The sequence below is a fragment of the Mastomys coucha genome, unplaced genomic scaffold (genome assembly GCF_008632895.1).
Source record: "Mastomys coucha isolate ucsf_1 unplaced genomic scaffold, UCSF_Mcou_1 pScaffold15, whole genome shotgun sequence".
NCBI lineage: Eukaryota > Metazoa > Chordata > Mammalia > Rodentia > Muridae > Mastomys > Mastomys coucha.
Genome location: NW_022196897.1, coordinates 121,258,652 through 121,285,006, shown reverse-complemented (window position 1 = coordinate 121,285,006; position 26,355 = coordinate 121,258,652). Strand labels below are relative to the sequence as shown.

The following is a 26,355-nucleotide window of genomic DNA, read 5'->3' as shown; positions in this document are numbered from 1 at the left end:
TTGGTTTGGATGTTTTATTCGTAGATTTAATAGCTGTGTGTATATGTATGCTATATGCATGTGCACACATGTGTCCATATGCTATCCATCTTATTGTTTGAGACAGTCTCTCAATGAACTGTCTCCAATGGTTCATCAAATCAAGATGAACCAACTTGGTGGTTCATCTAGATTTGCTGACCAGTGAGCACTGGAATGCTCCTGTTTCTACCTACCCACCACTGGGATTATGAATGCACACAAACATACCTGGCTTTTTACATAGTTACCAGACATCAGAACTCAGGTTCTCATGCTTGTCTGTCAAGCACTTTACCCAGTAAGCTATCTCATCAGCCCTAATTTAATAATTTTTTGTTAGAGACCCACTAGCCTCCAGTAAGACTGAAGGTGTACACACCACTCCACATACACACACACAAATGAATAGCTACAAAGTCATTAACACTCAATCATTGTGACCTAGGAAAAATGACAATTTCAGAAGGCTTAAGCAAAAATTTCCATAGTGTATCGGAATCAATCTGTAATCTATCTATCCAGTCTGGACGAAGAAGACAATATTCTTCATGACACACATTCTTAATGTCAAAAAATAAGATCCCATTTTTACTAATTCTATTTTCCTTTAAAAGTTTTTAAATCTCTACAAACGATACTAACAAAAATCATTTAGAAAAACATATAATCTTACTCATCATTTTCTAAATGCAATCACTTTCTCTTGCATACAGAAGTGAAAAGCTGCAGTCAAGTGGACAGACTTTCCTATGTAGACATCTCTAGCTTAGCAGTCTTCCATTTTTCTCCCAAGAATAACTTTTACAAATTTTAACAACTTAATATCTAACACAATAAAGTCTTATTTAACCATAGAGTATAAAATAATTTTATTTGCAAGAAAATGGATGGAACTGAAAATCATGGTGTTAAAATAGGCCAGATTCAAGAAGACAAAACTTGGGTTTTCTGATATATGTGGAATCTACACTTTTAAATATACACTTAAGATATGGTCATAGAAGTTAGACTATATAGGCAGAAGAAGGAGCCAGTGGGAGGAGGCAAGAGAGGGTAACAGAGAAGTGCCTATAACTAAAATACTTGAATTTTTATGTATGAAAATGTAATGAAAATCATTAGTTTGTACACTGAAAATGCATTTAAAAATTCTAACATATTTTTCTTCTATTTTACATGTGGCCACATAGAGAAATGTCTCTTTTCCCTCTGTCACAAGATTCTGATCAATGGAAAAGACATTCTATTGCCCAGCTCTGCACTGAATAAATGTTAAAAGTAAGCTCTATAATAATTCATGCATGCCCAGGCACTCGGAAGTGGTTAGCATGGTGGATGATTAGGCAAATTTTTACCAGGATTCACTTTCAGACAAAAATGAAAAATACATCTCCTTAGGCACTTTCAGTCAGGCATGCTGGGTAGACTCCAAGCAAACCAACTTCAAAGACTTATTTCAATTATAAGAGTGTTAAATGCAAGTGATTGGTCTCCTGAGGATGGAAAAGGACTCTTAATCCCTTACATACTTTAAGTGGTTAAGGCAAAAGCTGTCACCTAGGTAGAAGAAAGGAGCCCAAATGCGATTGGCTTTTTAAATCCCAATTTTTCACAAGGATAATATTACATCTGTAAAACTGCCCTAGCTAATGATGGATTCATGGATGCAAAACTTAAACTTTGCACATTCCCATGGGCCATGCTATGAATGAGATATGGTGTGAAAAGAATACACACACACAAACTGTATGTAGAGTATGTATATACATGTATATATGTGAATAAAGATTAGCCCTTTTGCTGTTCCCAGCACTATCCTTAGACTCTACCATTCAGTTCTGCCTTTCTGTATCCAAAACCATTTCTGGAAGTCAGCCCAAGCCCTGAAACTCTCAAATCCACCTAATATTGACTTGTTCAAATTTATCTATCAAAAGGAAAAGGATAAAGAGAATCTTTAGGACAACGTATAAGCACTTTTCTAAGACACTACAGGAAAGTGATTTGTCTTAGCTTGCCCTAGTGACAGTAAGATGGACTGTGGCATCCCAAATTCATACAGTGAAGCCCAAGTTCTGAATTTGAGCTTGGCAATAGGACTTTTGGGAGTCATGAGAATATAAGTGTCACTGCAGAGCTGATGCTCCTATTAAGAAGAAAAGGAAAATGAGCAAGTCTTCTCCCACCCCATCCCCATCCTTCTTCATGCTAACTCTATAACTGTGTGGCTAGTCAACAAGAAGACAACTCTGTAAACCAGAAAGAGGACCCAACCCGGACACCTGACCTGTAGGAACCCTGGCCTCTAGAATTGTGAAGTCAAATATGGGCCATTTACACATACACTCCACACAATTTTGTTACCATAGAACTAAGTGGGACAGGTAGAAAGATCCAAAGGCATGGCGGAGAGTGAAAGGAAATAGTTTGAATTAACAATATCTTCAAGAACTACTCTATGATACACATTGACTAGCAATCAAATGGCAAGAAAAAATGATGCTTGGCACCTGAGCTTCTCCAGCAGACAGGTCATGGCATCGACAGTCTGACTACTCAGATTAGCGCCAGTGTTTTAAAATGACTAGTGCAGTGTTACAGGATGCTATTGCTCCTGGACCATTCCAGGCCCTCTGCAAAAGGCAACTGTTTACTCAGCCCTGGAGGCCTCACCTTGGTCAATACTCCAAAACATAGTCAAGGTCATAATTTTCAAAGGAGTGCTCCAACAACACAATTGGATGTAACATATGGGCCATGTGGCTAAAGTGTCACAGTCACAGTAGACTTGTGATCTCCACAAGCCTCACCATGGTATTTGGCAAGTGGGTATCTCCATAACAAGTTCAAGGATATTTGTTCAATTATTGCCCAAGGACTTGATGGTGTTGGAACAAGATTTTAGCAGCAGATGATCCACATGGAATCACATTCAAAATTCTCTTTTAATGGGATAATTCTTAGAACAGCTGTAGATACTTTTTCCTGCCAAATTTGCACCTCGAGTCCTTGGAAGGGATGACGAACATCAATGTGATTTCCCACCACAGGATGAGCTGACAGCACTCGGCCAATCCACACAGTCCATGTGGCAACAGCAAATGTAATCTATTCTTCAGAGGCTCCATGGTGCCCACATTTGAACTACAGAAAGCAGCCATATTAAAAAAGCACACACTTCCCCCAGGCAAAAGAGGAGTTTTGCTTGGTGCCTTAGGCAAGAGGTCACCCAAAGAACTCACTTCTTCAGGCATTTATCTGTACAGTAACCACATGTAATGATTTCTTAGAAGATTCCTCATGTTCCAAAATCAAACCGTATCGTCAGTATTATCATGGAAACCTTTCTTCATCAAGAAGCTAATCTGGTTGTGAGATTTAAATCTCGGAGCAAGTTACTAGTGCTCATTTGAAAAAAAATGTCTTTGACAACAGTGAACATCATCTTATATAATCAACCACTATGAAAATAAGACAGGTTTTTTTTTTTTATGAGGATGAATATTTAGGTCACATGATGGTTTTGAGAATACATGGCTCTGTCCAGAACATTTTATTTCACTTTTATTGATGCAGATGAAACATTTCAGCATGGAGATTCCAAGGCATATGTTCATTTCTGTTTCACATTTAAGATGTTGGACTCTCAAACAAGGCAGTTGAAGCACAACATACACCTGTGCTTCACAGTGAGTAACACATGTCTTCATTTACTAATGATTCTTGAATATGGTTGTCTTCATTTTCCCAACTCTCCTGAGAGAACTGTATGAATTGACAAGTAGACTGTTATGTTAGTTTCATTTTATCTAAGAATTTTCATGCTGAAAGGAACCTGATCATTTATTCTAACTCCAAAGTTTGAGGAAGAGGACACAGAAGTATAAATAACTGAGAAAAAAAATTATATGAAATGTTCCTTCATAGCAGCTTTCTGTTATCCTCTAAAGTAAGCATTTAAAGAGACTGACCTCAAGCAGACTGCTATCGGTATCAGGTAGCCCATCTAACACATTCCTTCCCTCACTGAAAGAGCTGGGCACACCTGAGGTGGGCATCAGGCTTGTGTCCAGCAATAAACACGGCCCAAGCTTGAGCCCTGGAACTTTAGAAGGAAAAGGGAAAGCTGTGCAAATCTGCTGAACTCATTTCCTAGGGCTGCTCTAACAAAACCACACACACACACACACACACACACACACACACACACACAGTGCCAGAGAGAGCTTCTGTCCTTTCTCTGGGTCACCTGTTTCCTTGTCACTTCGTTTCTAGAGCCTTCTCTCACCCCTTACCTCACCACCCTGCGTTCTTTCTCTTCCAAGCAGCAGCAATGAGGTTTTTGCCTTTTTCCTCTGCCAATCCCTCTCTCTGTCTCTCTTGAAATAATCAGCTAAGGATATTTATTGTTTAAAAATTCATAAGGGACACATCACTCATACTATCTAGAAGAGCACCATCTCCATCTCCATGTCCAGTGGTTCTTAATCTGTGGGTCGTCACTGCTTTAAGGGGCCAAATGACCCCTTCAAAGGAGTTACCAAAGACCATGAGAAGATGCAGACATTTACATTATGATTCATAATAGTAGAAAAATTAAAGTTATGAAATAGTAATGAAAATAATGTTGTGGTTCAGGTCACCATAACATGAACTATACTAAAGGGTCACAGCATTAGGAAGGTTAAGTGTTCCTGTAAAGTCTTTTTTTTTTTCAGAGTGACATACAAATTTTAGGGATCAGGACTGGATGCCTTTGGGAGATTATTATTCTCTGCCTACCACTTCATACTCCTGCTATTCACCTCATTAAATGGCCCCATAACCTCTCTGGTAACCAAACTAGAATCCATCCTCTTGATTCCCACCTCTAGCTAGTGATGAAATATCAAACAATGATACTCTGAGTTTGTTTGTTTGGGCTTTATGCTCATAGGTGGTGGTCTCAAATCGAACGTGTCTTCAACTTTTTCAAGAGCATAATATCCTTTCATTTGGGACATAAAATGTTTTTACAAGCTACGACAAGGTTGGTCCTAGTTGGATGGACAATTTTGTAAAGACGAGAGGGATACCTTTCAGGTCTAAAACAGGAAAAGGGCAAGTGGATCCTCAGGCAGCTTAATTACACACAGAAGTAAAGGAACAGGAGAGTGAAGCCATGAACAGTCTCAGCTCTTCTCTGCTCCCTATTACAGTATATTTGATTGTGCTCAAGGGTATGCCTAAAGCCATTTTGAAAGCCTGTAAAATAAAATCAAAATTTCTCCTCTTGTCTCACAATGACTTCCGTGCTGTAATGCTAGGTCCACTCCCGCTTCACTCCCATACCCATTGGTGCCCCCTTCCCCACACCAGCTTGAGACACTCAATTATACACACTGGTTCTAAGTTTGCTTTCAGTGGGAACATGTGTCAAAAAGACTTCCTCCCTTGAATACACTCTGCCCCTCAGCGTGCTGCTATTTTAGACCCAAGAGATGAGTCACTGAAATTTATACCAACACTCTGACCCTGGCTCAGGCTGTGCGTAGAGACTCTGCTTGCTGTATGATACCAATCAGCAGCAACGTCTGAAGCAGTCATCACACCTTTAAGATAAAGGCTGTAAAACCAATCACCTAGCCATATGTTTCCATTCCCAGCATCCATAAACACTGCTCAGCAGAGACAGCATTTCATAGTGTTGGATTTAGACTGTATTACTCAGCTTTCCTGTTCCCTACCAATTTTACCCCTAAACCTTTCTCCAGTTTTCCATTTCACACCCCAGAGACAGGATTAGTCACTCTCTTCTATAGCATGTTGCTTTTCCATCTACCTGAAATGCTTCCTCTTCTTCTCAGTGTCATGATGGTATATAAGGAAGTCTCCACGGGTGTCACATATCCACAGCTCCATCCTAATTGGCTTCCTCATTTAGTCCCTGGGTTCTGGTGATGTTCTTTGAACCATATCGTCATATGACTGCTTTTCCTTGGTATTTCAGTTGGAATGTGAAATGTCACCCACAGTCTCAGGGTGGGAGGCAGGGGGAGGTTGTGAACACTTGGTCCCCAGCTGCGGTTTGGCTTGAGGTAGGATCTATCAGAAGGAAGGTCTCTGGGATGTACTGAAAGGTTTCTTAGACGGGTCTCATTTGCTGTCCTTTCTCTCCTTCTTGACCGTGGATGCAATGTAACCAGGCACTACACCCTCCTTCCCTGGCATGAAGAGCTGCATCCTCTCCCATTGTGAGCCAAAATAAACACTTCCTCTGCTAAGGTGCCTCCAGTGAGTTATTTGATCTTAGCAAGAAGAACAATAACTAATCTACTCAGCTGCCCTCATTTGCAACCTTCTATCCTCTATTCATCTGAGAGATTTTTAAACTTTGCATGGTGTGGTGCCAGGGCTTTACAGGCTTTTCCAAAAAAGCATTACGGTTATATTTTCATTATCAGAGATATAGGTATTTTAATAACAATTTCTTCATGTTATAATATCCATTATTTTCCTTAGAAGTTTGCTACTCGATTATCAGTAAGGGCTAGTAAGAGACGAAAGTGGATGAATACTAACTAGATTATCAGTAATGGCAACTCAGAGACTAAAGTGGGTGAATACTAAGGGGAAACACGAGTGTCGTTTATATTTAATTATGATGTTTGTGCATATGTTCATGGATTGGCATTTTATATGATGTACAAAATAGTATAATTGACTCTTCTTCACATAATATAATAAACATTGCCCACATCCACCCTTTTCGTTGTATCCTTATGTGCATATAGTGTAAATATATGCATTGAAAGCTTAACAATTTATTGTATATTGTCTAAACTCATAATACGTAAAAATGTCCCAGTGGGAATACTCAGAGAATGAGGGAGGAAATGAAAAACAATCCAACTATTCTGAAGCCCAACTTGGTAGTTTTTCATGCACCTGAATACAAGACCCAACCATTCTGATCTTAGATATTTACCCAAGAGAAATAAAAGCAAAGTCATGTAGAAATAAGTACAGAGATGCTCATGAGGACGTTGCCCTCAACAGCCTAATATTGGAAATGTATATGTCTATATACGGGGAAACAAACTGGTATAGGCACATGACTATTTTTTAATTTAATTAAAAAAAAAAAAACTACCAAAAACATAGGAATTGCAAAAACAATAAGGCTTTTAGAAAGCCAGACAAAAAGAATACATGATTCTGTTTAGCAACAGCAACCTAAAATCTATAGTAACAACAGCAAATTGATGGTTGGCTAACTATGAGTTGAGAGTGCTGTACAACAAGAGAGCTCAAATCAGGGTTTGGGAGTAGAAGAAATGTTTAATATTATTACTATGGCAATGGTCCCACTGGTGAACACGGGCACTGAGATTTATAAATGTTAAAAGTACACTGAAAACAGATGCATATTATTGCACGTAAATCATCATTCCATCATGCTAATACTTTCAGGTGGTCCAGTGAAATTTTCACAAGATTTGGAGACAATGTTAAGAATTATCTGATATGATATGAATACAGGCTTACACGGTGTGTATAAAATTTGGTTTGAATGATCTGGCAGGGGAAATGAAGTTAATCGTTCATGTGGAATATGATTTCTGAGTTTCAGTGTGTTGACCAACCAATACTCACTGATACTGCTGAAGTCTAATAAATGTGGTATTGCCTACTTGAGATAGGTATGAAATGGTAGGTTACTCACAATGATATCTATATGTATTTTGGTCCTAAACTGGGCTTTAAAAGCACTCTGAGGAAACTATTCAGCTAAGCAGAGCTACTTTACACAGATGCAAAGTTACATTACTATAGCTCCACAAAATACTAAGACTTTGGGTAGCTTATTGAAATTAAGAAGCTACGAGAGTATCTGTCAAGACTGAAAGTATCTGGAGAACACATCTTATTGGAAGTAACAGGAGGCTGTGAGAGCTAGTTAGTGCATCTAATGACCAAGAGAATGAGACCTGGATGAGGCAGATGTCTGTGTCCACCTACCCACACACATCCCCACCCCCATCCACCCCTACATGGGACACCTGCTCCGGTGCCAATAGACACCCCAAGGTCTTTGAAGCCTAACTCCCATTCACCTCCTGAAGAGCTTTTGAAAACAGAGATTTCAGGACCTTCTCCCTGGTGCCTCTGCCCAACCAGATAAGATGTCTTTCTACCAACTTCCCAGGATGCTCCTCTTACTGCTGATTTGGGAACCATACACTGAAAGTCAACAGGACATGTTGCTCTCCTGGACCAATGTTACAGATGTAGAATAGTCATACCCATAAATTAGGTAAACAGAAGTCTAATTAATTTATTCTACCAACTATGCACCCAGTTACATCAACAGTAGAGATAGATGTTAGGAGAAAGTTGAATGCTCCTCAGGAAGGAGGACGTTACTTCTTCAGATACCTCCTATATTCATGAGTTTACTTCAGTTCTTAGATTATTCAACCTCTATATTTCTGACATTATTTATGTAGCTCTTTAACAGCAAAAGTGAGTTAAATATGCTCTGTTGATAAAAAAACAGAGTCGACGGTTCAAACTGAAGGTAATTTTCCACTGTCAGAGGGCAGAGCCAAAGGTAAGAGAATGCTGAAGGAGAGCGAGAAGGCAAAAGACAAAACCTCACTAAATGCCTGAAAAACAAGAAAGAAATCCGCAGTTCAGAAGAGAAGCAGAAAGTCCTCTGAGGAAAGGAGGTGATGTGGAGAGATCAATGGAGAATAAGAGGGGAATGAGGTACATGTCAGTAACACAGCTTCAGGATGAAACAAATACCAGAAACGACATGGTCAAATGGGCCTGAAACAGAAAACATGGCAAAGTAAATGGAAGAGAGGAAATGGGAAAAGGAGGAGGAAGAGAGGTGGCTGGTAGGTTAATAAAGACCTACTTGTTATTTTTACTTTTTAAACACAGGATTTGACAAAAGATACAGCAATGTGAGGGAGAGAATCACATTTAATACAATTCTCATCTTATCTGCTGGATGAACAACCAAGCCAGTGGACTAGATATCTCTCCACAGTTAATAATTAGAGAGGATAGAGGAGCACAGTTCAAGGAACAGTTACTCCATTGTGGTGGGGACCTCAAGGCGGCAGGAGCTTGAAGCAACTGGTCACATCACATCCGCAATCATGAACCAGAGGGCCAATGGATGCACGGTTTCTAGTGCTCAACTGGTTTTCTCGGTCCTCTCTAATAACCAGAGAATAACAGCCCTCTGCCCCAACCTGCTTTCAACAAGCACAGCCTGATCCCTAAGACCTATGAGCATCGTGTCGTCTTACAGCAAAGGAGGACTTTTAAGATATGGAAGTGCTCCTACATTTTCAAGGTGGGCCAGTGTGATCACAAGGGACCTGAATAAAGACCACAAATCAAAGGGAAGGCAGGAGCTCAAAGGAGGTGTGGCAATGGAAGTGAAGACGGGGTGATGAAGGCTTGAACTCCAGCAGCTGCCAGAGAGCCCGCTTCTCCCTTTGAACCTCCAGAAAAGACGCAGTCACCCAGGCCTATTTTAGACTCCCAAACTCCTGAATTGTAAGGTAGTGCGGTCGTTTCTTTTCCAGATCCTTTCATGAAACACTTGGACAAAAGCAACTGTGGGAAGGGGAGTTCACTTTAGGGCACAGTTCAAGGAACATTAGTCCACTGTGGTGGGGGCGTGAAGGCGGCAGAAGCCTGAAGCAACTGTGGTGGGGTCACATCCGCAATCAGGAAGCAGAGGGACCATGGATGCATGGTTTCTAACGCTCAGCTCATTTTCCCCATTCCATACGGCCGGTCTATGCTCTCCTGCCGGGGGAATGCTCTCACCCACAATTAGTATGAGGCCTCTCACAGCAATTCACAATTGGGGGTAATCGAGATAACGCTAACCAACCGTTTTATGACAATTTCTTACAGCATCCATAGCAAACTGATACAGGAGTTTTACAGACGCTGGGTTGAACCACAGCGCATTGTACCCCAGGAGAACATCTGCCTGTGCTTTGCTGGATGGTCTAATTTACTAGACAACGAGTTACATCTGTTTGTATAAAACTAGAAACTAGTCACAGAGTAGACCCAAGAAAGCACGCCCTAAGCACTAACTGCTGTGAACTGTCTCCTTTACTGGGTTAGCCCCTCATATGACTCAGACCGACTAAGGAACAGAGGACAGATAAATCAGTATGATGGCTTTCCCTGACTCAGTTTTCCTCTCCTAAAATACCTGGCTGAAGCTAAGTGCTCAGCTGTGGATGCAGTACTTATATGTCTGAGCTGGACGTTGTGCAAGCGAATGTCCTCCGTCACCTTTCCCAAGCTGTGGGGAAGCTGAATCTAAGTCAGATTGTTCTTACACTCTAAATCACCAATGCAGCCAGTCGGCTCTATAAAACATTCTGGAATTTATTTTAGAAAAATCACTGTGTTCCTGCAGCTGGAAGGGATTATTAAAGTGCTAAATGTTAAGGCTATTACTGAAACATGGCCAGACACATGGAAATAAGTTTAAAAAAAAATAAAGAGAAAAAGAAAACTAAAAAGGAAAAAAAAACCACTTTGATATAATCCTTCTGTTAATTCTGTCCTTAAGGCAAGACGGTAGAAGAAAATAGGCTTCTCTCATTTACAAAGACAAGTGGCTTTTCTCTGTATTGGTAGAACTGGCTAATAGTTGGTACTAAAAGGTGGCTCTCCAACACACCCACAAGGGAAAGTGAGGAACAAACCAACAAAGAAATTAAGACAAAGTCCTTACAGGACTTTACAAATATCATTGAGAAGACAGAGAGTTAGTGTATACAATATCTAACTCAGAGTTACCATAAACAATAATTAGAGAATAACTAACGGTTACTCCCTGCACTGAAGAATGATGCCAAAAGGCATGTACACTAACCCAAGATATCCTCAAGGAGGCAAAAGACGTATATGCTATCACAGGATATCCTAAGAGGGCAAAAGGCATATATGTTATCACAGGATATCCTAAAGAAGGCAAAGGGATTTTGATTTATAGCAATTAGGAAAGCTCCAAGACGGTTAGGACTTTGGGGAAATCTCCGACAGGCTGGATGTACACAGAAGGAGAGAATGAGATTCCCCACTTGTAGCAAAACTTAAAAAAAGAAAAAAAAAAGAGCTTCTCTCCTGCTTTAGAATCTTGAATTTTCAGTTGAGGCTGAAGATATAAATCTTACATCAATTGTGGGCCTTTGTTCCATTGGAGTTATAGCCTACTCAAACACATAACAAGATTCAAGAGAAGATCAATTAATATTTCCTTCTATTCTATTGGGGCTTAAAATTCAAAAGAGAAGTGGTGACCATTACCCATACTTCTCTACTTCATGTGACATGACATGAATATACAGATGGAGGCAGCTGCAGCCTCTGAGAACATCATTAAATATTTAAGTAATGGTAAGTGTCAGATACTGCTGTAAACACAGTAGGAAGCACAGATTTATCACCTAAGTTGATTTGTCAGAAAATGTGCATTCTGAGTTATTTTTGTCAGAACTAGCTTCAGCAAGCACTGATGAAAACTGCTCTCAGGGAAAAGAAACATTACATTAAGAACATGGGAGATAGACACATGCCCATTTTCTGCTATATAGGTAGCTAACTATACAACGCTCTTAAAAAGAAAAAAGTAGTCAGTCTCTGGGTCTAAAGAAAAATTTTAATGAGTCAAGGTTGAATATGGGGTCAGTTTAGATACATAAGGAAACATTTGCTTTAAGAAACAGGCACACACACACACACACACACACACACACACACACACACAACTAAGGCCTTGGGATCCTTATACAGAATGGAGTTTGAACACGTTGAAGTCCCAGAGTAACTTTATGGTACCAACATAGCCTTCCCTTTAGCTATCGCCTTGCAACTACACTGTAGCTAACAAAACTATGGGCACCTGTCATTTCTAATGAGTTATTTTCTGGATAGCCCAGGGTTTACACAGCTCTCAGTGTCTAAATGGATCTGTGAACTTTCATGTGACAGACATTTCTGTACACAAATGTAAGATGCCACTGGTAAGAGTGCTGCAGAAACAGAGCTTTCTACTTGTAGGAAGTGTCTGTTTGAGAGCTGACTTAGATTGCAGACTCTGCCAAGAAGTGACTGTACCTACCAGAAACTTCACAGAACAGAGGCAGGGACCTGGGTGTTTTTCCTCTTTCCAGACACACCAACTAACAGCAGTAAGGATGGCTCAAGAGACCATGATTACCACCAGCCCTCCCCATCTGTATTTGTATTAACTCAACAATTAGTCTGCATAATTTAAGAATCAATAAAGTCAGTGGCTTCCAAATCACTGCACTTTGAAATTTTCATAAACAATGCTGAGGGAAGAAACACCAGATGGAATTACTGAGGAGCCTAAAGGTCACCCCAACCCCCGACTGCCACTTCTTTTCCTTCAAGAGTTCACTGCTCTCTAGGCAGATTATTTAAGGTTGAAAGCTCAAAGCACAAACATTGCAAGTCTCAGCTTGCAGAGGTTCTATGTTTTGCTTTGCTATGTCTTTTAACAAAAATCAACTGCCCCAAATCCACCGATTACATTGGAAAGTTGTATGTTGTATAGGAGAGGGGAAAGCAGCTTGCCACAATATTCAATTCACCGAGAGCTGAAGTGGGGCGCCTGCAAGCCAGGCTGTCCAGAGATGATGCTGAAGAGTCAGGTGTTGAACACAAATCAAACAGCACATTAAAGGGGCTCCTGGTGAGTGGGACATAGCATGAGGGGGAAGCAGAGGTAGTACATGAGTACCTGGTGGTGGCCATGGTGACAGCAAAAAAGGCAGAGTTGATCTGAGCCTTGAGTGAGGTCACCGAAACCGACAAGTGCTACGAAAGGCTGCTCTGAGTCACATCCCCCTGGCTACACGGCTCACAAAGGGCCAGCAATGACAGCGGTTATTGCCTCACCTCCATTTCAGAGTCACACTCGCCAGTGCACGGCTGCTATAATGTCCTGGTGTGGAGTACGAAGAGCCATGAAGTTAAGAGGAACAATCTCTACAAGTATTTTATCTCATGGTGCAGTGGGGTCCCTCAGCTGGCATCAGCACCCCCCTATACCTCACTCTTACCTGTGATGACTGTGAGAAGCAGTAGAGTGAACTGACTACAGATCTGCAGACAGCCTCTCTAACAGTCCTCCCTACAGCGGCTTTATCTTCGGACAGGATGGTAAAGACAGGTAAGCATCATTAAGCCTTGCCCACTTATCTCCTACACACTCTTCCATGGCAACTACTGCTTCTGCCCCAGCCTCGAGAAGGCTGATAAAATAAACCCTCCCTGACCCCATCTTGAAAATATAAATCTCACACACTGCGGCGAGCCTAGCAACACCCTGTTATCTGCTGATCCCTTGCATATAACTGCTCTTTACTGTATAAATGTATACTGTATCTTCAACAGGAAACTGTCCCTGGAGTTCCCAGGCCAGTTTTCCTATCCAGCTTTAATACGCAGTTGTAAAAGTTCTTCCCGAAACCTTAAAAATTATCTCACAATGTTATGCCCTATCAACCTACAAATTGGTAAACAAAAAACAAACAAACACCCCAAGCTTATTAGATCACATTTTGTTTCTGTGAAACATCACAATAAGATCTTTTTTGCTCAAGCACCTAAGATTAGTCATGGTTCAGACAAAACTAAAGGATTTACCATTTGTACTTTACATGTTTTCCAGGATTCTAAGATATTCCTAACTAATGACACAAAGGATGAAAATCATGAAGTACTTTTCTAACACCATCTGGTGCTAATTATTCTATATGATCTTTAACTTTCATACCTCAACATCGCTCCTACATTCATGAATATGCATGAATTCCACTAAAAACATTTAATAAAATAAGCAAGTCTCCAAGACAATGAATAAAAATATTTTCAAGTTGCTACAAAGCATATTTTCATTCTTACTGAAGAAAAGAAACTTTAAAAAAATATATATCTCTTAATGTAATTGAACCAAAAATGTAGACAATTGAAATAAAATAATTTCCTGTACCATGCCTTCATTAATTATGAACAAGAGACAAAAATAAATGTGCTTTTCGTGGTCATTCCTGTATGATGAGATTACTTCACGTCACCTGTGCTTTCTTGTATTACACTGACATATTCAAGGGAAACATTATGAAGAGAGTTCTCAATTGTTAAAAATAGACCCTATTTCTCAGAGTGGTTTTATACTCATAACAAAATTCGGAGCAAAATTCAGCTATTTCCCATATGCTCCCAGGGCTGCATACCCAGTGTTCAATAGTAAACAGAAGAGTCCCATCAGTTCCATATGTGTCTCATGGAAAAGCTGCAGGAGTTATGGCTAAAGTTGGAAATTTTTACAACAAGAAATAATAAAATAAATCTGTATTAGCTTATTGCCAGAAACACTACAAAATGATCATGTCTAATAGACTTTGTTAAAATGTGTCATATTATTAGAAAAGAAAGAAAAATAATCCACAATCACATACTCCCTGAAGTTTGGGTGGTTCACGCAGTTTTAAGAAACTACATCTGCTTGCACCTGCTCTTGAGAAGAGCAGAGAATAACTTATCAGAGCTGCTCACATCCGACCTTCCCATACACACAACACCGCTTTTCAGTTCCCTTTCTTACCTAAAGAGGAGTATGCTTTACCGAGTCATAGAGCTTCTGGGAGCATGTCCGAGGCAGGTGCAGTGCCCAGGGCAGTCAGCTCTGGACAAGCCCTCTCCTTTCAGAACAGGAGGAAGGAGCAGGAGTCTTGGATGAGCAAGCCCACACAGGCAGCAAAGGCAACAGGGAACAAAAAAGTCCCACCCCTCAGTCAGACTGAGAGGCTGGGCAAACACTGCCCTTGGCCAGAACAAAACAGACAGACAGCGGCTGAGAGGGACTCTTTCAACTATTCTAAGCAGGACAGCAAATAGAGCAAATGCTTTTCACAGGCTGACTGCCGAGGAACGCTGCGTGGGACTGAGTGGGCAGCCAGGAACAGGACCAGAAGGGCTTCTTAGATAGAAACTAGTGTCCACTGCAGGAGGAAATGTGGAAACTGCACCTGAATTCCTTAAACAAACAAACAAACAAACAAAACAAAACAAAACCTTAACATCTATCCCCTGAAAAAAAAAAGTCTGCAGTGCTGGCAATGGGGAAATGGGGAAGCCTGTTCAGAATCTCTCTGTGATCTGCCTGCCAATCTTCTGCGTGTCAAAAGGGACATGGAACTTCTAAGTCCTAAGTTTCTGGCAGTGCAGATATAAAGAGAAGTAAATGTGGACTCATGTCTAAAAGGAGCTCTAGAAATAACTTTCCTTCATGAACAGTAAATTGTTGAGGATTTTGGCCTATAAGTAAATTTCATTAGGAATACAACTCTACGTCAAATTAACATGCTAATGCATAATACTTATACAAGTCCCCAGATGTGCCCATCTGTAAGTGCTAACTTTACAATAAAAATGTCAGCATTTCTAAACTGTACCAAATAGTACAGAATGCATAACAATATTTCAGGTCAAATTTTACAACAATCAGCCTATATGAATATAAATGGGTTTTTACATTGCAAGATTCTAGTGTGTGATAACTGCATATTGCCGATGAACAGATTAGATGGGATGTCTCATGCTTTGTTTCCCAGACTTATGTAATCACGGGCCTCTTCATTTGAGAATTTCCAAGGAGAACTGTATTTGCAATCCCAATTTGGGAAATGCTTATAACTCTACATTCCATTGGCTAACTTTTAGTTCACCACGCCGACACTGAGATAATATCTTTAAAAAGTCATGGAATTGGGTCTCTCATGTGTCCCAGCTTGCAATAATATCTCTGATATAACAGTATGGTCAAGTTTTACATACTTCAGAGCCTAAGTATTTTTGAGGTTTTTTTTTTTTTCTCCCAAATGCTGAGGTATGAAAAGAAAGCCAGCTGTACAGATGTTCAATGATTATTATCTTAGTAATCTGTCAGATTGCCTGACAAAAGCAGCTTAAGTAGGTGTTTTTGCTCACAGAGTACGGTCCATCGAGGCAGAAACGTCATGGTGATGGGAGTTTGAGGTAGCTGACCACACTGAGTCCATCATCAGGAAGGACAGAGCAATGAATGGTGATGCTCAGTTAGGTTCCTCCTTCTCATGCCTTCAAGACCCAAGCTTAGGGCATGATGCCACCCGCTTCAGGGTGGCTCTTCTATCTCACCCAACCTTATCAAGACAATCCCTCACAGCATAGCCGGAGGTCTGTCTCCTAGATGACTCTAGGTCCTGTCAAATCAGTACCAGTTAGTAACCACCATGGCCACCAACTACTTTATAATGGCAAATCTGAAAGATAACATGAAATCCATCCACAAGAATTGGTGTATCAGCCTTGACACTGCAGCTGCCACAGTGGGCATGAGGTTGAGTTATGATAACCTGTTATCCTCAAACACTGAAGGCTAAATGTCAGAGACTGACACTCTGGAGTGGGCACCACATATACATATACTGAAACCAAGAAGCCATCTTTGAAACCACCATGCAAACACCACACTAGTTGCATCCACATGTGCACATTCAACCATACTGGTGCACGTCTGAGAAACCAACTGTCAAGCCTAATTCCCACTGCCAGCACTTCATGTGTCTCAAGTCTCAGAGTCCTGCAGTCCTCACACAACCCCAGCAATCCCTACACTGCTACCATTCTTATTGAAAGAAGACAGGAATGTGGGTAGACCTTCCAGAACATGGGTGACAATGTAGTCACCCACCAAGGAATACGGGGCTCCACCCAGGAGCCTTCCTTAAAAACAGAAACTTCTGGCGGCTGTGTGTGAAGTTCCACAGTAGAGAATATGCTTAGCAGACACACAAGTTCCTGGGTTCAAGACTCAGCACCATCCTTTTTTTCATTTTTTAAAAAATTAAAATATAGGGGCTGGTGAACTCAGCAATTAAGAGAACATGTTGCTTTTATAGAGGACCCAGGCTCAGTTAGTTCCTAATGCCCACCCGGCGGTTCAAAACCACCTCTAACTCCAGTTCCAGGAGATCAAGAGATCTTCTGACCTCCTACACTGGGCAAACATACATATACACAGGCAAAACAGTCACACATCAACTTAAATAAATAAATATTAAAAAATAAGTAAAATTGAAAACTTCCTAACCCACTTTTACTCTCCTAACTTTCTAATAGGAACACGTATTATAAACTTAACTATCAAAATTTACTTTTACACACTAATCTGCTACCAAAAATGAGGAATCCAGTGTGAAGCGCCACATGTTTAGAATGGCTATACAAATGGAACAGGAGATCAGGTCTGTTCAGTGATGTGGGTCTTGTTAATTATGATGTGAGCTGTTTTATATCTGCAAATTTTTAAATAATACGTTCTATTTTAAAATTAACTTAAAGCCTGTCTTTGTCTTTTTGAAGCAAATATTACATCTTTAATTCACAAACATAGCTTCCAGTATCTAACCAGAATCATAAATAAAATATTCTATCTGATATACTATCAGATATTGAAAATAGTATTTGATAATAATAAGGAAGGAAAGCAAGAGATGCTGAATATTGGGGAAGAGGAAGGACTGAAGGCAGGACATGCAAAGTTAAGAATGAGAACCAAAAGCTAATTGTTTTTCTTATATTTTTGGTTGTGAGCCTAGCCTTTAACAGCTGAGCCATCTCTCCAGCCCAGCTAATTGTTTTTCTAATGCTAAGTCTGCCATGTTTTTTTGTTTGTTTTTTGTTTTGTTTGTTTGTTTGTTTGTTTTGAGGTTTTCAAGACAGGGTTTCTCTGTGTAGCTCTGATTGTCCTGGAACCCACTCTGTAGACCAGGCTGGCCTTGAACTCAGAAATCTGCCTGCCTCTGCCTCCTAAGTGCTGGGATTAGAGGTGTGCGTCACCACTGCCGGGCTGGTTTTTTTGTTTTGTTTTGTTTTAATGATAAATAAATGCATAAAATTTATTCAATATTAAAAGTGTAAAATTTAATGTGAGGAACCAAAGCTTCTATTATGAAAGCCTTTTCTACATGTACAGAAGTTCACTGAGTTTCATGAGCTTTTGGTCTAGTTAATACTGGTATTTGTTTTCATTTATCTGTGAGGGTTTTTTAAATAATAAAGCTTATAAAATTAAATTATATATATATATATATATATAATTTAAATATAAAATTACAAAGTAATGATTAGGGAGATCTAGGATGTCGAGCCAATGGCCTAATTTCCCAGGATCTTTGTTGTTTTTAATCTGTAAAGTGGAACTGGAACCACTTTCCTCACGAGGGCACATGAGAATCAGGAGAAAAACACAAAGCCAAAAGCTTGAGATGTATGTAAGGCATGCACTGCAGTGCTCTAGCATGCTAAGATATGCTCTCAGCCTGCTTACTGAGGGCACACAGCTGCAAAAGAGGAGGTCACACATACACCCACTCCATTGTCAAGACTAGCTGGGTGCCATCACACTGGATATAGGCCAGGACAGTGTTAAAAACTCCTTGTGAATGTAACATTTAGAATGTTCGGGCCACAGAAGGTAACAAGAATTTCCTCCCTCTGGCCAACTGCCAGTCTGGGTGGCATCTGCCCTTCTCTGTTTAGATGCCTGGCTCATGGGTTCCCATCTAAGTGTGTTACCCCTTTGTTGTGGTTTGCAGCAGCCATGTGGCTCTGCACGCTGTTGCTGTATTTTCTTGAGCTCCTTGTTTGTATTTTCTTTTTCTCTGGTGTTTGCAGCATAATTTATTTAAATATGAACAGAAAGCCTATCGCCTATGGTATTCTGAGCATAATAAAAGCATTACCCTTCTTGCCAAAGTGAAAAATGAGGAACATGATCAAGAGATGGGAGAAGAGGGAAATGTGGGAGTGCTATCTTAATCTCATATCTTGGCATCAATAAATATTCTAAAACTAATCAGTTCTACAAATGATGGATTTCATATTGCTCTTCACATTAATAATGGCTTGCTACCACAAAAATGTCCTGAAAACTAAAAAACACAACAGAAACAAATTACAGGAAGAGCAGAAATAGAAAAGGGCTTCCTGAAGAAGTGAAAAGCAACCCTCCAGTTCTCCACCATACCCAAGAACTCGACCTTGCTCTTTAGCTCGCAAACCCTCTGCTGTTAGAAGTCTAAGAAAGTGATTTTTTTCCCAGACTGGGTCAAATTATTTAGCCTGGCTGTTTTGGAATTTACTCTGTACCCTAGGAAGGCCTGGAACTCACAGAGATCTGCCTCCCTGGCCTTCTCAGTACTTGGGATTAAAGGTGATTCTGATTTCTCTCCATTCCACTCATTTTGGAGATATCCCTCAGAGGTTTAAGACCAGGGTTTAAACCACTTCTTCCGTTTAGTTAAGAATTTTGCCCCATTTACCTTCATTTCAGAGTTTCAGAAAAAAACAAGACGCCTCCCTACAACAGCTCTTCAGAAAACCCTCCCACTTCCCTCACGTTCATTCACTTGTTTCCCACACAGGCTAGTCTCAAACTCACAAAGTAGCTAATGATGACCTTCAACACCCAATCTCCTGCCTCTGCCTGTGGGGCTCTGGAAGTGCAGTTCTGTGGCCACGCCCACTCCTACCTTCTTTATTGTCTTTGTTAAGTCTACCTCTGGTTTTTTGGTTTTCTGGAGTTTTTTGTTTTGTTTTGTTTTCTGTTTTGTGTTTTTTTTTTCAAGTACCAAGATGATGCCCATTTATTACTGATTATATACTAGAACCGTGGGATAAAATAAATATCTTTATACTGTATAAAAAATGCCTTTAATAGGTGATAGGATTTTGTGAGCTTTCTTTTTTTCTTTTCGTTGTTTTATTTATTCACTTTACATCTCTGTAGCAGCTCCCTCCCTCCTTTCCTTCCACTCCCACCCTCCTTTTTTCATTCCCTTCCTCCTGGATACCAACCTCGCCTGGGACAGTGCCCATTTGTTGCTGCTAAGCAGCCCGCATAGCCTACAAATAACAATTTTCCACAACCCTCCCAGCTCCAGGTCTGATGATATCAAACTGGTGACACGTAACATAAAATTGGCTGTGGTGGGGCTGATTCCACCACAGAAATTGGCCAATAGTTCCAATCCGGCTGGTCCCTGGCAGCACACCAGTACAAAGGCCTGAGCATCAGACAAAACTGGAAACAACAGCTGTTTTTAGAGCTGTGTAAAGTAAGAGTACTTCCACTTCTTCCCCTAGGGACAATAAGTCTTTCAGGCTTTTTAAACAGTGAATTGATTCAGAGGGCTTAACTTTCTTGATACCGCACTTGAACCAGATGCACTCACTATTGGTATCATTAACACTGTAGAGCCCGTGTGCACAAATGAGCTGTGTTTCTCGAGTGAATACCAGTCTTCCCAGTTCTTTTGGATACGTGCATACAGCATGTTTAACCCTAGGCGCTCTAAATAGTTCATCTAACTTGGTGTTCATTATTATCATTACTGGGAAACAAGAAAGCATAAGGATGTTTATTATTTATTGTGGAATGATAAACAAACCTTTTTAAAGATGCAGATGTAATCATAGCACTGCCTCCTCTCCTTTTTACACTTATTTCAAACACAAAAACATTTAAAAAAATAATAATCACACCATTCTTTTCTCTAGCTCTCAGCTGTCTGTAAATTAAAAACAAAAACACCAGTTATTTAGTGGTGTCCTTGATCCCTTTAACTTCACAAAGATCAGTTCTAAAAATGATATCCAGTATACTCAATCAACTTGGTGGAACAGAAAAGAGAGGACAAAGGACAAATTATCAGTGAACATTATTGTACAGCATGGTGAAGCCAGGCTAAAAAGCACATCCAACTGGTCTACCTGGGCCATCTACCTAGTGGCCATGAAACAACTATTTCACAGAAGGAAAAATAAGCATACCAAAGAACAACTGAACATACTGGTATCATCTAGGTGATATCATCTCCAGTGTCTCTCTGATTACTGATGCTCATTGCTCTAAGCACCTCACTGCATCCCTGGGTAGCAGGGTTCTTAAATTCTAACAATAATATTACTTCTGAACTTTATCTTACTAATAATTATCATTAAAGGGAGAGTAATCCATTAGGTCTAAAAAACAGAAACGATGGAACAATATTCTTCCTAAATTCTCTCATACCTGGGATTTTGTTTTTGTTACTTTTGTTTGTGTGTTTGTTTGTTTGTTTTTGAAACAGGGTTTCTCTGTGTAGCTCTAGCTCTCCTGGAACTTCCTGCATAGAACAAACTGGGCCTCGAACTTAGAGATCTGTCTGTCTTTGCCTCTCCAATGCTGGCATTAAAGATTACCTAGTATTTTTAATGGACTTATTTTCATCTTTATCTATGTGTGTAGCTAGGTGTGCAGGTATCCTTGGAGGCCATAAAAGAGTGTGGAATTCCCTTGGAACAGGGATTATAGGCAGCCGAGAGTCAGCTGGCAGGAGTGCTGAGGACTGACCTCGGGTCCTCTGTGAGGACAGCAAGCACTCTTAATGGCTACAGCAGCACTCCAGCTCCCACCTGAACATGCCACTGTACTGCAGGAGAAGCATGCAGCCTTCATCGGAAGCATTGCTGGGCGCTATTCAAAAGGTTTGGCTTGGTTTTTATCTCTTCATTTGGAATCACAAAAATAAAGTTTGTTTCTCGGAATACAATTTTTGGACTGCCAATGCTTTGTGCTCAAAGTCAAATTTTGCTATCACTGTAACACACTGGCAATCAACAGCTCACAGCTTAAAACTAAGTCCACATCACCAATGTAGTTATGAGCCCTGAACTAGAATCAGAACCATCTTGGCTGGAACCAGAGATTTAACTTTCAGCAAGATAGAAAGCTTCTACTGCTCAATATTCTCATTTGTAAAGTAGAGACAAAAACTATCCACCTAAAAAGGTCACTAGACTACTAAGAAACTCTATGAAAAGTACCCAGCAAACTTTAATATAGAGTAAGTGCTCTCTATGCCCATGAATCAGCTCAGCTACACGGGAGTTCATGGTGGCACCTTGCAATCACAGCAGTTTAAATACGAGCATCTCTACTTGCAAGCTGTACATAAAGCAACAGAGGATATTGTAAAACATGTGGACCATGACTGGGTCTTCTGGTGGAACCTAAAGTTCTGCATTTCTATCTAGTAAACGCTTAGAGGACATGGATAATGGACCAGAGACTACAGTATGAATATAAGATACCCAACAGTAGATCTTTCAACTATGACTCCCATGGCAAGTCCAAGCATGCTAGACAATGTCTCAACCTTGAGTCTACCACTCAACATGTCTTCCCTGAAAAACTATACAACTCATGGTCAAAAGCATGGACCACTCAAGATAACTGTTAAACATAGAATACAATTATAAGAAAATCCAGAAACCTGTAGAAAGAAATTGAGGTTTCAGATGAAATAGACCCAGCATCAAACTCTAGTTGCTGATGTCCTAGCTGTTTATATGACTTTGAATTAATTGTCAAATTTACCAAGTTAAGTTTCATTACTTGCAAATTGCTGATGGTACTTTACCTAAAAATTAACGTATTTCTAATAAAAATATGTATCTTTTAAAGACAGATCCTTACTTTGTAGACCAAGCTTCCATGGGATGTACTATGATTTTTCTGCCTCTGCCTCCCAAACACTAAGATTATCATGCCCAACTATTAAGACATAACTCAAAAAAAAATATGATATGTTAACATACCCATAGTCTCATGGGCTGACACACAGTATGCAATGGGAAGATGACAGCCGCTTCTTCAACTCTGATTTCTCTTCTGGAGTCACTTGCTGCTTTAATTACTGGCCTGCTACTGGCACTCAGCTCAGAGGCCTCTCTCTCCAGCAAACCATCTGAGGCTGGCTACTATGGGAGCTCCTTTCTATGCTATTCCAAGTTGCCATCCTAGTGATTTCCCATGAGAAAAAGTCTGCTTTCCTAGTCCTCAACATCTAAAGAGTGGAAACGAGCTATGTCACTCACACAGCTTTTCTCTATACTGCCTATCTCTTGTAGGCTTCTCCTGCCACACAGAGAAAAGAGTAGAAACAGAAGTTGTTTCCATCATGGCCTTGAAAACAGATTACAATATTATATATTCAGCCATCAAAATATTATTAAAAGAAATCAGCCTGGAGTGGCAAGATGGCTCAGTGGTAAGGAATGTTTGGCACCAAGGTGTGAGCTTGATTCCTGGGACCTATATGATGGAACGGGGAATCGACATCTGCAAGTTATCCTCCATGCACAACAGTGGCAGGCATGCACATATACACATACACAAATAAATAAAAATAAATCTTAAAAGAAATTTGTCAATAACTCCATGAAGATAATTCTCTACTTTCTTTCTCACTTCTAAAAGCTGAAATGGTTTCTATTTATTTTTATTATTTTTTAAATTCATGTGTATACATGTATGTCTGTTTGAGGGTATGTATATGTGAGTATAAATACCTGAGGAGGCCAAAAAGCATCTGATATCCTTCGAACTGTAGTTTCAGTCTTTCTGACATGGGTACTGGAAACTGAACTTGGGTCCTTTGTAAAAGCAGTAGATCCTTTTTATGGCTGAGCCACCTCCCTTGTTCCTAGATTCTCTCTTTTTTTTTTCTTGTAGAAATCTATAACACACACACACACACACACACACACACACACACAGACTTACTATATGTTGTTTTTCCTCTTCATACAGAAATTAAATTCTTCCAAGCATGAGCAGTATAATTTGTTCATGTGAATTTTTGTGTCCACTATGTGCTGGCACTACCAGGCATTAGTATACACGGAAGAATAAACAGATTATGTCTGTGTCTTTGATGATCTCACTACTGAAAACAGCTCCCACCTCATTTCCAAAGCAGGACACACTGCCAACTAGCTGGATCTAAAACCTAGCCCTGGCATAACAGATGCTATAAGCCACCTCTACATAAACCACAGCAACATTGTTAAGAGAATTGAAGAGGCCGTGATCCTTTATTCTGCACTCAGAAGGCAACAGATGAAATCTGCCAACGAAGTAGTGTGGAGTCTCCCACCCAAAGGTGCTATCATCATCACAGCACCCTTCCAGACCACAGTGCGGCAGCAGCAGCAGCAGCTGCACTGCTCGTGACACAGAGCTTGTGAGAGCTTTAGTATGCATCCACAGTCCCCATAAATACTTGGAAGATGATCACCTTCTCTTCCTATCCATGAGTTACTTGGCAAGCTAAAGACCTATCAGAAGCTTCCAGATGTTCACCAGCACACTAAGCAGACAGCAATAGTCATTTTACCTACCATGCAAGACATACTTAACACTGCTGCCTGCTTACAGCTATGATATCAAATACCCATACTAAATATCTACCTATAACCTTACCTTGGACATGGGCACTCTAAGCTAGAATTAAGTTGGTTACATTCACCATCTTCAACTTGTTAGAACTCTGTCAAGCTGAAAACCTCCATTCCTAGGGTGCCCGTGGAGAGATAAAAGAGCTGTTGCCTACACAATCATCTGAATGTGGATTCATATGAGTCATAGAAACGGGCGGATTTGCAGAATGTGAAGGATTCCACAAAGACATAATCAGGAGTTGGGGACACAGTTCAGTTAGGAGAAGGCTTGTCTAACATACAACACCTATCAGTGCATTGCCTGCTATCTCAGATTCAGGATCTGACTACACAGTGTATGTGAGGCCAGCAGAGGATGAGACCCTGTTATAAACACAACAAAATCAATCAATCAACCCCCCTCTCTCTCCTCTCTGTCTCTCTCTCTCTGTCTCTCTCTCCCTGTCTCTGTCTCTGTCTCTGTCTCTCTCTCTCTATGTCTCTCTCTCTCTCTCTCTCTCTCCCTCTCTCCCCCTCTCCCTCCCTCTCTCTCTCCCTCTCTATCTCCCTCTCTCTCTCTCTCTCTGTCTCAGGAAAGTATATGATCAGGTGTGAGTAAAACCTTCAAATGTAGATTACGTCACTGTTTATATAGAGGAGTCTTAATTATATCCACAAATTGTACTAAAACCTGGACACTAACAGAAAATTTGTTCCCATCACATGAAAAATATGATAAACAGCTTATCCTAAACTGGCACATGAAAAGACACAGTTTACCTTCTTAGCACAGTCACTTTCGAATAATCCTGTGTTAACCACAGATTCCACCTATACAGAGACTGTCAACTTCGAACCAAAGAGGAGAGATATCCCCTAGGCAATTCTGAAGACAATGTATCTTCATGTTTTAGACAACTACTTCCAAAGTGTGAAAGTCACTACCCCTGACAAACTGCAAAGCAATGTTAAATAAGTGGTTTGCAGATAAGTGAGGAAGGCCCAGAAACCCCTTATAGAAAGTTGGACCAGTAACTCTTATCTGATGACGTTGAATAGTTTCTGAAACCCTCTATAACCTTCCCCCGCTCCCCGACTCCCTCCATTTCGACTCTGGGTTTTGACACACAGCAGCAGCATGTACTTCACACTGAACAACTCCACCTCTTTCACTTTGTTTTCAAGGTAATGATGCAAGGCTTCCTATTTAAATACATTCATTTAGGATTAATACACAATGAGATATGTTCAGTGGCAGCAGAATTAAAATGTTCTCTGAATGGCTGTCACGTGGAAAGCACTTTAAGGACCTTTATAGGGTGTGACTGAAGCAGCAGCTTCGGGACTTGCTTTGTCACCTGGGATCCCTCTATCTCACTGTAGATAGAGACAGCTTCTCCAGAGAGTTATCATGAAGACATGGAATGGAACAAAAGTTCAATGTGAATGAAACTCACCAACAAATCACTAGTGTTTTAAATATATACCTAGAAAGGAATTACCTTCTAACACAGCCCTCTGACCTACGAACTGTATCACAAGGATAAGGGACTCTGTGGCTCTAGTGCATTTACAAAGAAAACCCTTTTTGTTCTGTTCAACAAAATAATTCAACAAATAAGAAGTATGATAAGCTTCTTTTCAGGAAGGAGGAAATCAAAGATACTACCCTGAATTCCATATTATAACTGCATTCCTTCCCTTACAAGGATTCAAAATCGTTCTAGGCTAGGGACGACGCACAGTGCAATGGGCACTTGCCAAGCAAGTGGAAGGTCCTGTTTTCAATGCCTCGGACCACCAACAAGGAGGAGGTCATGCATCCCTTACCTATTTGATATTTTTGTGGACTCCACACAAAATGTGCCCCTTGGGCTCTTGTGTTAAAGGCTTGGCCTCCAACTACTGTTGCAATTAAGAGATGACTAGATCCAGAGGGGACTGTCCACACTGATGAGTTCA

The 26,355-nt window shown here is 40.4% G+C and overlaps 1 protein-coding gene across 8 annotated transcripts in view; it reads right to left on the bottom strand.

Moving 5' to 3' along the window:
* Nucleotides 1–26,355, bottom strand: part of Plcb4 (phospholipase C beta 4) — a 363,080-nt gene that overhangs the window by 242,688 nt on the left and 94,037 nt on the right. The window contains exon 1 of one of the 8 annotated variants that reach the window (XM_031372026.1): nt 14,690–14,903. The exons of the other annotated variants lie outside the window; for them this stretch is intronic. The gene's annotated coding sequence lies outside the window, so the exon portion shown is untranslated. Of the gene's footprint in view, nt 1–14,689; nt 14,904–26,355 lie in introns of those variants that run through there. 8 annotated transcript variants of the gene reach the window in all.